This window comes from Lotus japonicus, chromosome 2 (genome assembly GCF_012489685.1).
Source record: "Lotus japonicus ecotype B-129 chromosome 2, LjGifu_v1.2".
In the NCBI taxonomy this organism is placed as follows: Eukaryota; Viridiplantae; Streptophyta; class Magnoliopsida; order Fabales; family Fabaceae; genus Lotus; species Lotus japonicus.
In genome coordinates, this window is record NC_080042.1 from 50,082,532 (window position 1) to 50,092,819 (window position 10,288).

The 10,288-nt window shown below is 34.3% G+C and overlaps 1 pseudogene; it reads left to right on the forward strand.

Annotated features, from left to right (window-relative positions):
• Positions 1 to 5,887: 5,887 nt before the first annotated feature.
• Positions 5,888 to 9,036, forward strand: LOC130736564 (secretory carrier-associated membrane protein 1-like; annotated as a pseudogene).
• Positions 9,037 to 10,288: the final 1,252 nt, after the last annotated feature.

Genomic DNA, 10,288 nt, shown 5'->3' on the forward strand with positions numbered 1-10,288 from the left:
TTGCATATTCAGTTTTATTCTGTGAAGTATTATCTCCTTTTGATATTTTTTTTTCTGAATTCTTACAATGTTCACCTACACTGATCTACAACCATATGAATTGACCTTTGTTCATTGATTTTTATTCATTTATTTGTTAATTGTTGCTACTTAAACATTATGTTGTGTTGAATTTTTTTACAATTCTAGTTTGTGTTGAAAAGGCTCCAAGCTATTGCTTACATATGCTTGGGTACTTTGGTGAGCACTTTATAGGCCTGCCTCTACTTTCAAAATGTGATTTTTATTTAAAAATCTCCAAGCCATTTCTTTTTCTAGGCCGTTTATAAAGCTATAACTTTGCATCATAAGCTAAACCATTCATTTTGTATATATTTTTGGGTTTAAATGTGACTGTACATAGAGTTTGTCTAACTAAGTCTGATATGAATAGTGGTGAAACTTTTGGCATAAATCGAAGAGAAACACTGGTCTGCTAGTGCTTCTGAACAAGTCTTCAGTGTCGAAGTACCAATAACATTGACCTCGTGAGAATCCATAAGTACTTTCAATATTTCTATTTTATAGTTTAGTATACGGGCACCCGCAAAAAGAAAGATTAATGTTTTAGATTTATGGGGGGCAAGGCGTTTATAGACATAGTTTCATTATTACTGATACAATCTTTTTTAACTTCTAAGATGTTGTTATTGGCGGTGTTTCATGCTAATGTTGTAGCTTCTGTCAATCCTAAATAATCTTTTTTAAAAGAAAAGAAACATAAGTTTTTTTTCCTTTCTTTAAGGTACCTTTCAAATCCTTTCTCTTTTGATGAATTACAAAATGATGAGTTCTTAGATTAATTTCTCAGAGACATAATGGTAAAGGAACGTATTTTCTGTTCGAAAGAAATATGAATCTGTTTGTCCCAGCTGGTCTACAAAGTACAAAACAATGTTCTGTATGTGGGTTGAAGATTGAGGCTACAAAAAAATTGGATGCTTCATAACATCCACTTCTTTAAGCCTGCATACACAAATGAAAAATAGGTGAGATTATACAGACAATTACAATGAAACAATTTGTGATTCGTTTCTACCTAATTTACCTTGGTTTATCCTTGCTTTCTAATAAGCCCAATGATGGGTCCTTGGCTTCATAGTGTTTTATTTTGGAAATTTCAAATCGTTTTTTTTACGGCAACTGTTTTTTGATGGATTAATATCCCTCAAGAGGATTATATGTCTGTGATGCACTCGAAGAAAATTGAACCTAGATGGAACATATCTTTTTCTTTTTCATTTTCTAATTCATTTTGTCTTTCCACTTGAGAAATAGGTTCTTTGGTTGTGCCGAAACCACATAATTTTTCCCTAAAACCAGTACCGAATTGAGTCACTAAAACATATTTGATACTCAAGTTACCATAAATTATGTCTTGGTGATGTAACTTACTCAAGTCACAAATCTTAATAATTATTTTAAACTTTTAGGCAACACCTCCATGCATTTTTAAGTTTTCTCGCATATTGGATGAAAATTACTAGGTTGAGTAACATATAAGTAAAGGGACCTATATATCCGTTTTAAATGATAGTTTATATTCCACTTGTGCGTTATTTGCTTTTAGCCCAACACTTCAAATAGCAGTTTCAAAATTGTTTGCATTACAAATTTACAATTCTAGCCCATCACTTAAAATGTACTATCGACAAACAACCTCTTGTGGTTCTTGACTGATATATGTTTTGATAACCGTATAGACTTTCATGAACAGCCCGGGGACCTTCTTAGAAAAGTATTTATAAAAGTCATAGTGTTCCGGCCTGAAAACAAATTTAAAATAAAATTAAAAGCTGTTATGTTTTGTTAGGCACCTAACCGCAAATTTATCACAACCATGTCCTTTCTGCAATATTCTCCCTAAAAAGATTAAGTCCTTATTTTCTTTGTATTTAATTGAGTGTTATGAATTAATTTGAAGTAAATAATTATTTTTGGGGGTTATGGGCTATCGTGTGATACCACAGATGTCCAACATTGTCACTAAACCATCCATCAGTTTTTCCTTACATTTCTCACCTTGACCTTTTGGGTCGACGCCATGTTGAGATGATCTTAATTCCAAAGCCATGAACAAAGAATCCAAAAAGGAATAGGCCAGTGTCTAACTAAGTCAGATACGAATAGTGGTGAAACCTTTTGGCATAAATGGAAGAAAAACACTTGACTGCTAGTGCTTCTAAACACGCCTTCAGTGTCAAAATACCAATAACACTGACCTAGTGAGAATCCATACGTACTTTAAGTATTAGTATTTTATGATTTAGCATACGGGCACCTTGAAAAAGAAAGATTAATGATTTAGATTTATGGGGGGCAAGGCCTTTATAGACATAGTGTCATTATTACTGATACAATCTATTTTAACTTCCCAGATGGTGTCATTGGCAGTGTTTCATGCTAATGTTGTAGCTTCTATCAAACATAAGTAATCTTTTTTAAAAGAAAGGAAATAGAAGTCGCTTTCCTTTCTTCAAGGTACCTTTAAAATCCTTGCTCTTTTGATGAATTACCAAATGATGAGTTTCCTAGATGAATTTTTCAGAGACATAATGGTAAAGGAACGTATTTTCTAACAGAAAGGAATATGAACATGTTTGTGTCAACTGGTCTACAAAGTACAAAACGATGTTCTGTATGTGAGTTAAAGATTGAGACTACAAAAAAATTGTCACCTGCAACAGGTAGTACAACAGCTTCAGTTTGATATTTGTTGATTTATTTTAAATATTTTAACCATTAAAACATAGGGATTAGAAGAAGATTCTAAAGATTTTTAGCTGGTAAATGTAGTGACTCCATAAACTTTTGGAAAATTAACATTGAATATAATGCACGAAGTATCTCTGATTTTTGGTATAATGCAATTAAAGAATACTAGTGTTTTTTACCCGCGCGTTGCACGGGGAATTAGGCAGATGGAGATGTCGTTGGACGGCAATCGGAGGAAGGGACGGGAAGGTTAATGGCATGTCGCAAGGTTGAGGGGAAAATGGCGATGTCGTTGGGTTGCAGTCGGAAGAAGGGAAGGTTCATGGGAACAGAGAGTCACAGTGGCTGGGCTGCGAGGAGAGGGAGCCGCGCAATTGAAAGAGGAGGAGGAAGAGCTTAGGTTTAGCTGGAAAGAGAAATCAGGTAAGGAGAAATCAGGGCACATGTGGAAAATGTACACGTGTTGTATGGTGCATCTAATGGTTTGACACGTGTAAAATTTCAAATGACTCAAAAGCTGTTATAAAACAAAGCCTTAAATATCAATCAAAGCTTGAATCAAATATTCACACTCGACCGAATACATCCAATAAATTTTTTCCACAACAAATCAAACTCGGAAAGAATGATCGAAAGGAGAATATGTTATCAATTTTGCTAGCTACCTCCTATATATGATCCTACCTGCCACATTCCATCATAGAACAAAAACATTAAAATAAATTCATTCGAATTTTTAACAGAATTTAAAATTTAGTACATTAAAAATTTGTGAGGTTAGTCCTCATCTTGATGGAGCGCTGGACTAAACTTCATGTACCCGGCCCAGGCTTGTTTGGTTAGTTCCATCAATCAATGAAGAACGAACTATCTTTTCAACTTCGTGTAGAAGATGTGGGTTCTCATTCAAGTATTGTATTGCTTTGTCTCTTCCCTGTCCTAATCGTTGGTCCCCATAACTTCAAAACCAACAAAACAAAATCAAATGGAATCCAACAATGAACAACAATGCAATCGGGGAAAAAGGGACGAGAAGATACCTGGTTGGGTAGTGACGTGGCGGACGGCGAATCGAGGAAGAGAACAATGAAAGAGAGTTGAAGAGATGATTTAGGTTGAGAGTTTGATGAGTATATATAGGGGAGGATATGGCTGATGCAATATCTTAGATAAATAGATCAAATCTTTTTAAAAAATATCAATCAAGGAGTTTAGAATATAATGATTGTTTTAAAAAAATAAAAACTGAATGCATTCGGTTGTTATCTCATCGGATTTTATTTTAAAAAATATCACATCAGAAATAATTTTTTTGGATGATTTGGTTTTAAATCAAAATAGGTACACATACGTAGAAGCTACCAAAATTTAAAATGGTACTAACATAGATAAAAACTACCAAAATTTAGCAAATCACAAAAAAAAAACTCATAAAATAATGAATTAAATAAATTCCGAAAATTTAATAAAATACCATAAAAATTAATTAATAATATCAAAAAATAAAAATAAAATAAAAGACCCATAGATAAAATCAAGAAATAAACAACCTAAATCCTAATCAAATCTAAAATTTAAAAAGGTACTAAAATAAAATATTTTCTGAAATTAAAGTTAAACAAATAATAAGATAAATTAAGATAAAATTATGAAATAAACAACCTAAATCCTAATCAAATATAAAAACGTACTAAATAAAAATAGATAAAAACTACCAAAATCTAGAAAATCACATTAAAAACTCATAAAATCATGAATTAATTAAAAATCTGAAAATTAAATAAAAAAATTATTATACTCTAAAAATAAATCGAAAATAAAATAAAATATTTCCTTGAATTAAAATTAAATAAATAATAGAATAAATTAAGATAAAATTAAGAAATGAATAATTTAAATCCTAATTAAATATAAAATTTAAAAAGGTACTAAATTAAGATAGATAAAAACTAACAAAATCTAACAAATCACAATAAAAACTCATAAAATCCCGAATTAATTAAAAATCCGAAAATTCAATAAAAATTAATTAATATACTCAGAAAATAAATATAAAATAAATAAATGACCAAATCTTTTAAAATAATATCAATCAATTAGTTTAGAATATAAAATTAAAACATATCAATTAAGATAAAATTAAGAAATAAACAAAATAAATCCTAATCAATATCAATATCAATATCAATATCAATATCAATATCAATCATCATCAATCAATATCAATATCAATATCAATATCAATCAATATATATTAGAAAAGAACAACTTCTAGAATGACGTGTCGCTCCCAGAACGATTCTCAGGCCATTTTAATGACGTGTTGCTCACAGATTAATTCTCACTTAATATTTTCCACGTGTCAAACCTAAGCTCTTCCTCCTTGGCCCCACTTGCCACATGTGCCCGGATTTCTCCTGCCTTATTTCTCCTTACACAATTCACCTTCTTCCCACCCTCAACAGCACCGTCGAGGCCATCTTAGCAGCTGGCGGCTCGCGTCTACTCCTCCTCCTCCGCTGACTCTGCTTCTGATACAACCTGCAAAGAGAACAACATCAGATCTTCTCCTTCTTCATACCACCATGACGCCGCCGCCTTTGGATCCGCCTCTTTGCTCCGTCAGAAGAGCTCCCCCGCCGGCTTCCTCTCTCACCTTCACAACCTCAATCACAATCATCTTCTTCTGTTTGAATTTGATAGACTGGGAACCGTAATCTTCAACCCTCACCGCAAGCCCCTCAACAGCGAATGAACCCCTGAGTTCATCGTCGTCGGCGCCCTAATCCAAATCTTCAACACGGTGTTGTTTCGTTCACCCATGCCCAGAGATAGAACAACCATCCATTACAATCGTTCGTGGGGTAAAATTGAAGGTGCCCGTTATCGATGAGTCTCCTTCTCACCAGGTAATTTCGCCTCCTTCAATGTTTTCGTCTGTTTTCTCTTCTTTCTTTGGCTTTGATCTTCCCAATCTCAAACACTAACCTTTAATTGCACATAACCAGGTCAACCAAATATTAACATGATTACATGGATATGGTTTCCATAAATGAAGAGCTCTTGATGAATTGCAGCAAGCTTTGGTGATCCGGGCTATGGGGATATGTGGCCTGATTGAGTTTGTCTGCGCATGACCACAACAATGATCAAGTGAGTATTGATTATCATGATTTATTAAGATATCAAGTTGTGTTATTATTTGATTCTGGACTCAGTAAAAATGGCTTTCTTATTTGGAAATTTTCACGAAACAATGAAACACCATTAATCTTATACTTTCTACTAGCTACTGATTATGTCTAATATGCAGAGTTTATAATTGGTTTCTTGAGCAAGGGCATTGCATAGATAAGGTTCATTGATTGTGGTTAATAGAACTTGAAATGTAAAGAAAAATGATATGCCTTTTAATCATTCATTAAATTTCTACATTTATTTTTATAAATCTGCAGAACTCAGGAAGTGTTCCCCCTGCAACCTCAAAGCTCAAACCCCTTCCTCCTGAGCCTTATGATCGCGGAGCAACTATTGACATTCCTCTTGATACCTCAAAGGTAGATAAATCAGATTATGAAAATGTCAAAACTATGATGTCATAGTGCTGTTGACCAAATATTCAATCATTATTTCATTTCAAACTTTAGGACATCAAGGCAAAGGAGAAATAACTTCAAGCCAGAGAAGCTGAATTGAAAAGAAGGGAACAGGTTAGTCATCCTGATCTCCTTTTTTGCTGTTCTATGTGAGCTGAATATTATATCTTTTGTACTAAGAAAGTAGTTTATGATCTCTTGATATTTTGTAGAAGCTAAAACGAAAGGAAGATGCTATAGCCCGAGGTATTTTGAGTTCATCTATACTTCTTGAAGCCAATATGATTTACAGGAATTTGCTTTCAGTTTGGTGGTTTACATTGCGCTTTTTTCGTTTGCAGCTGGAATAGTTATAGAGGATAATAATTGGCCTCCTTTTTTCCCCATCATTCATCATGAAATTTCAAAAGAAATACCATTGCATCTTCAAAGGATCCAGTATGTTGCGTTTACAACATGGTTAGGTATGTTGAAGTTCCTCTTTTTTTCAAATGATTTGTAAGTCTTGATCTTGATAAATCTCATGCTAAAAGGAGTTTTGTTTTGATAAATTTCTATTTGTGATGTCGTGGCTAATGATTTCCCTTATACTATCTATGTTTCAACCCCTGGATAGCTTCTGTTAAATTTTTATATTTTGATTTTTATGCAGTGGGTTGACTAATTCAAATTACACAGCTCAGCCAGTTGTATGAGAAATACAAATCAAAAGGTTTGTTTTCTGTTCTGTGTCCTTACTCCTTATGCAACTCAAGTTCTGAATTGCATATCACTAATAAGACACAGTGCTTGCTACTAATTTTTAATATTTTATAGCAACTTTGTTCTCATATCATTTTATTTGGTTCTTCTCATGTTTTCAAGGTTTAGGATGTGTAATGTTGCAAAATAGTATGATGATAGGGGACATGTTAAATCAATTATTTGAATTTGAATTCAGTATTTTTCTTCTCTCACATTGTTGAAGCTGATGAGCTTTAACATCAAATGTAGGTTCCATTTGGTGAATAATGGTTCTGGGAGATTTATGGAAAAACTGACAAAGATTTATCTAATAATGGTTCTGGAAGATTTAGGGTAAAACTGGAAGATTATGGTTCTTTGTGTTTTCAAGCAGAAAGGAATAGCATGAGGTTATATGCATCCTGATGTTATAAGGCTAAATGCTTGCTGCTCAAGCAGTTGTAAGTCACATGTTAGGATGTAGCAGAAGGGTAAGTTACTTAGGGACTGCTAGGTTAGTTAGGGGTTATTAATGTATTTGGTTAGTACTAGGAGAAGATTAGCTATAAATAGAGGGAAATCAAATTAGAGGGGTGCATTCTGTATCAATGTAATAAACAATAAAGCATAACACATTTCAGTAAAAAGAAGAAATTTTTAGGGAGGTGAATTCAAGATGGCTGCACCTGTAAGCACCCCCTAGGAAAAAAAATGACCAAACAATTGACTGGAAAAAGGATGATACCCCTTTGCACTTTGCAGCAAGGTTTCTATCTATTTTATATCCATGTAGAGTCAGAACAGGAGTACAGCAGGTATGTAATTTACTAGCCCCTTAATTTCAATTTAATTAAGGTGTATAAATAGTTAAATCAATCCCTTGAATATATGTCAGTCATATTAGTCCTAGATTATACATGTTAGAAACACATATTGAGGTTTGATCGAAATAGGTAGAAGGGATACCATAAGACTTAAAAGCATTTCATGATCAGCTTTGTCTTGAGTAAGTGATAACACGTTTCTTTCTGGACTAAATTATTATTCTTAAGGGAACATGAAGAACTTCATTTTTGTCTATGTGGTTGTTGGGCTAATATTCCACATTATTTAGCACCAATTAGTTTGAGCAGGCTGTTAAAAATGTTGGTAGAAGAGTGAGACCTGAAACACTTCTCAAACCAGGTTGAAACTAGAAGAAAGATTTTGTTGTTTTGTTAGCTAAATCCTGTTCAGTAATCTATTCACCAAAAGAACTCTGCTATGTAATAATCTGCATCATCTTGCATTACAACCATTGAAACCCCTTTTTTTTAACCAAAATTTATTGCATAAATTTTCAATATACAGTCAGAAAGTACAATTGGTTGTTCACTTCAGAAATCCTTTTTACTCTTTGAAACTTATTTAATATTTGAACCCATCTTCCATATTTCTTAGGCTTCTTTTTACAGTATATTTGTCTCTCAACTTTTTTGACATTGCAGGGAGTAAAACTATATTTAAAGTTGAACTTGCACAGCTCAGAGTGGAAGAGATGGAGCAAGGTATTCCAGATGAATCAAGTGTTGCACCCAAGGCACAGTTTCAGATGTAATAATTGTAGAGGATTGGAAGCATTGCTTAAGGGATATGCTTCTTGGTAACTGATTTAAATGTACCTATTATGAAAATTGAAGAGGCTGTTGCCACATTAGAAGTATGTGGAAGATTTAACTATTGAACTAATTATGTCATGCCGATAGTTCAAGATTCTACCAATAGGGATAAGATACGTAAACATGCAGAAGAAGAGTCCAAAAGAGTAGACAACCTCTACTTCTCTGCTTGGTTAAAGGTAACATTAACTTGCCACTGCTTTCAAGTGTAGTTGTTCGGTGTATTTCATATTGGCTTGGGATGTGCTATGATTGGCTGTCCATTTAGATAAACTCGAACTTTCAATTAATATGCTTGGTTTTTACTTTGTTGTACTGCACAAAACCTTACTTTTCATCAAACAGGGCATGTTATTTATCTTCATGTAGACTTTATTTGAGAAAAAATGCACCAGCATGTATGTGACACAACAATTCTTAAGAAAGAGTTAAGGATAGCAGACATAAGATTAATGGAGCCTTTGATTAAGGGACCTACAGGTATGGACTACCTCTGGAATGTATGTGACACAACAATTCTTAAGAAAGAGATAAGCATAGCACACATAAGATTAATGGAGCCTTTGATTAAGGGACCTACAGGTATGGACTACCTTTGGAATGACTTTGCTAACAAATATGGATCTCCTATTGCTAGCACCTCTCTGCCATCACCAGTCAGGTGACTTTCATCTATTTGGAATTGCAAGGATCAAGAATGTGAAGAACATGTGAATTTCCCCTCTGCATTGGCTAACAATTCAATCCAAGAATGGCTTTGTTAGGAAACAATTTGCCCAACAATGAAAACAGCAAACTGGGAATTTAAAAGTAAGAGAAAGATGATTGTTTATTGATAGATTTGGAGAATTACAGAGAAGGGGAATGGATCCCTTTACTGACCAGAGCGTAGCTCCTTATAGGAAGCTCAGTGCTTCCTATCCATTACACTTAAAAGCTATCCAATGAGATACCTCTCTACCCCTCCCTAACTACCTTCTTATAACAAATCTAAATACAATCCTCTGCTCTCTTTCTCTCTCTGCCAGGTGTGCATTCTGTTAGTTAGTAATAGATTCCTTCTGCCCCCTTCTAGAGTACACCTTCCATATTCTTGGCCCTGCGTCATCATGTGTTAAAATCCCATTTTGAATTGCCTCTCTAACAATGCCACCTCCTGAAGATTCAACCTTGTCCTCAAGGGTGAACCTTGGGAACTCACTTCGAATTGTTGTAACATCTTCCCATGTAGCTTCTTCTGGTGTTTTGCCCTGCCACTGTACTAGAACCTGTGGAACACTCTCTTCCTGACGCAGAATGTCACGATGAGCCAAAATTGACGCTGGTTGGATTGAAGGCAACTCTTCTCCGTCCAATTGCTCAGGCAATTCAGACTCCTCCGCATAACTACCAACAGCTCTCTTAAGCAAGGATATGTGGAAAACAGGATGAATACGTGCTCCCTCAGGTAATTTCAACCGGTAAGCCACCGCCCCCACATGAGCCACAATAGGATAAGGACCAAAGTATCGCGCAGCCAGCTTGGCATGAACACGATTCGCCATAGACAATTGACGG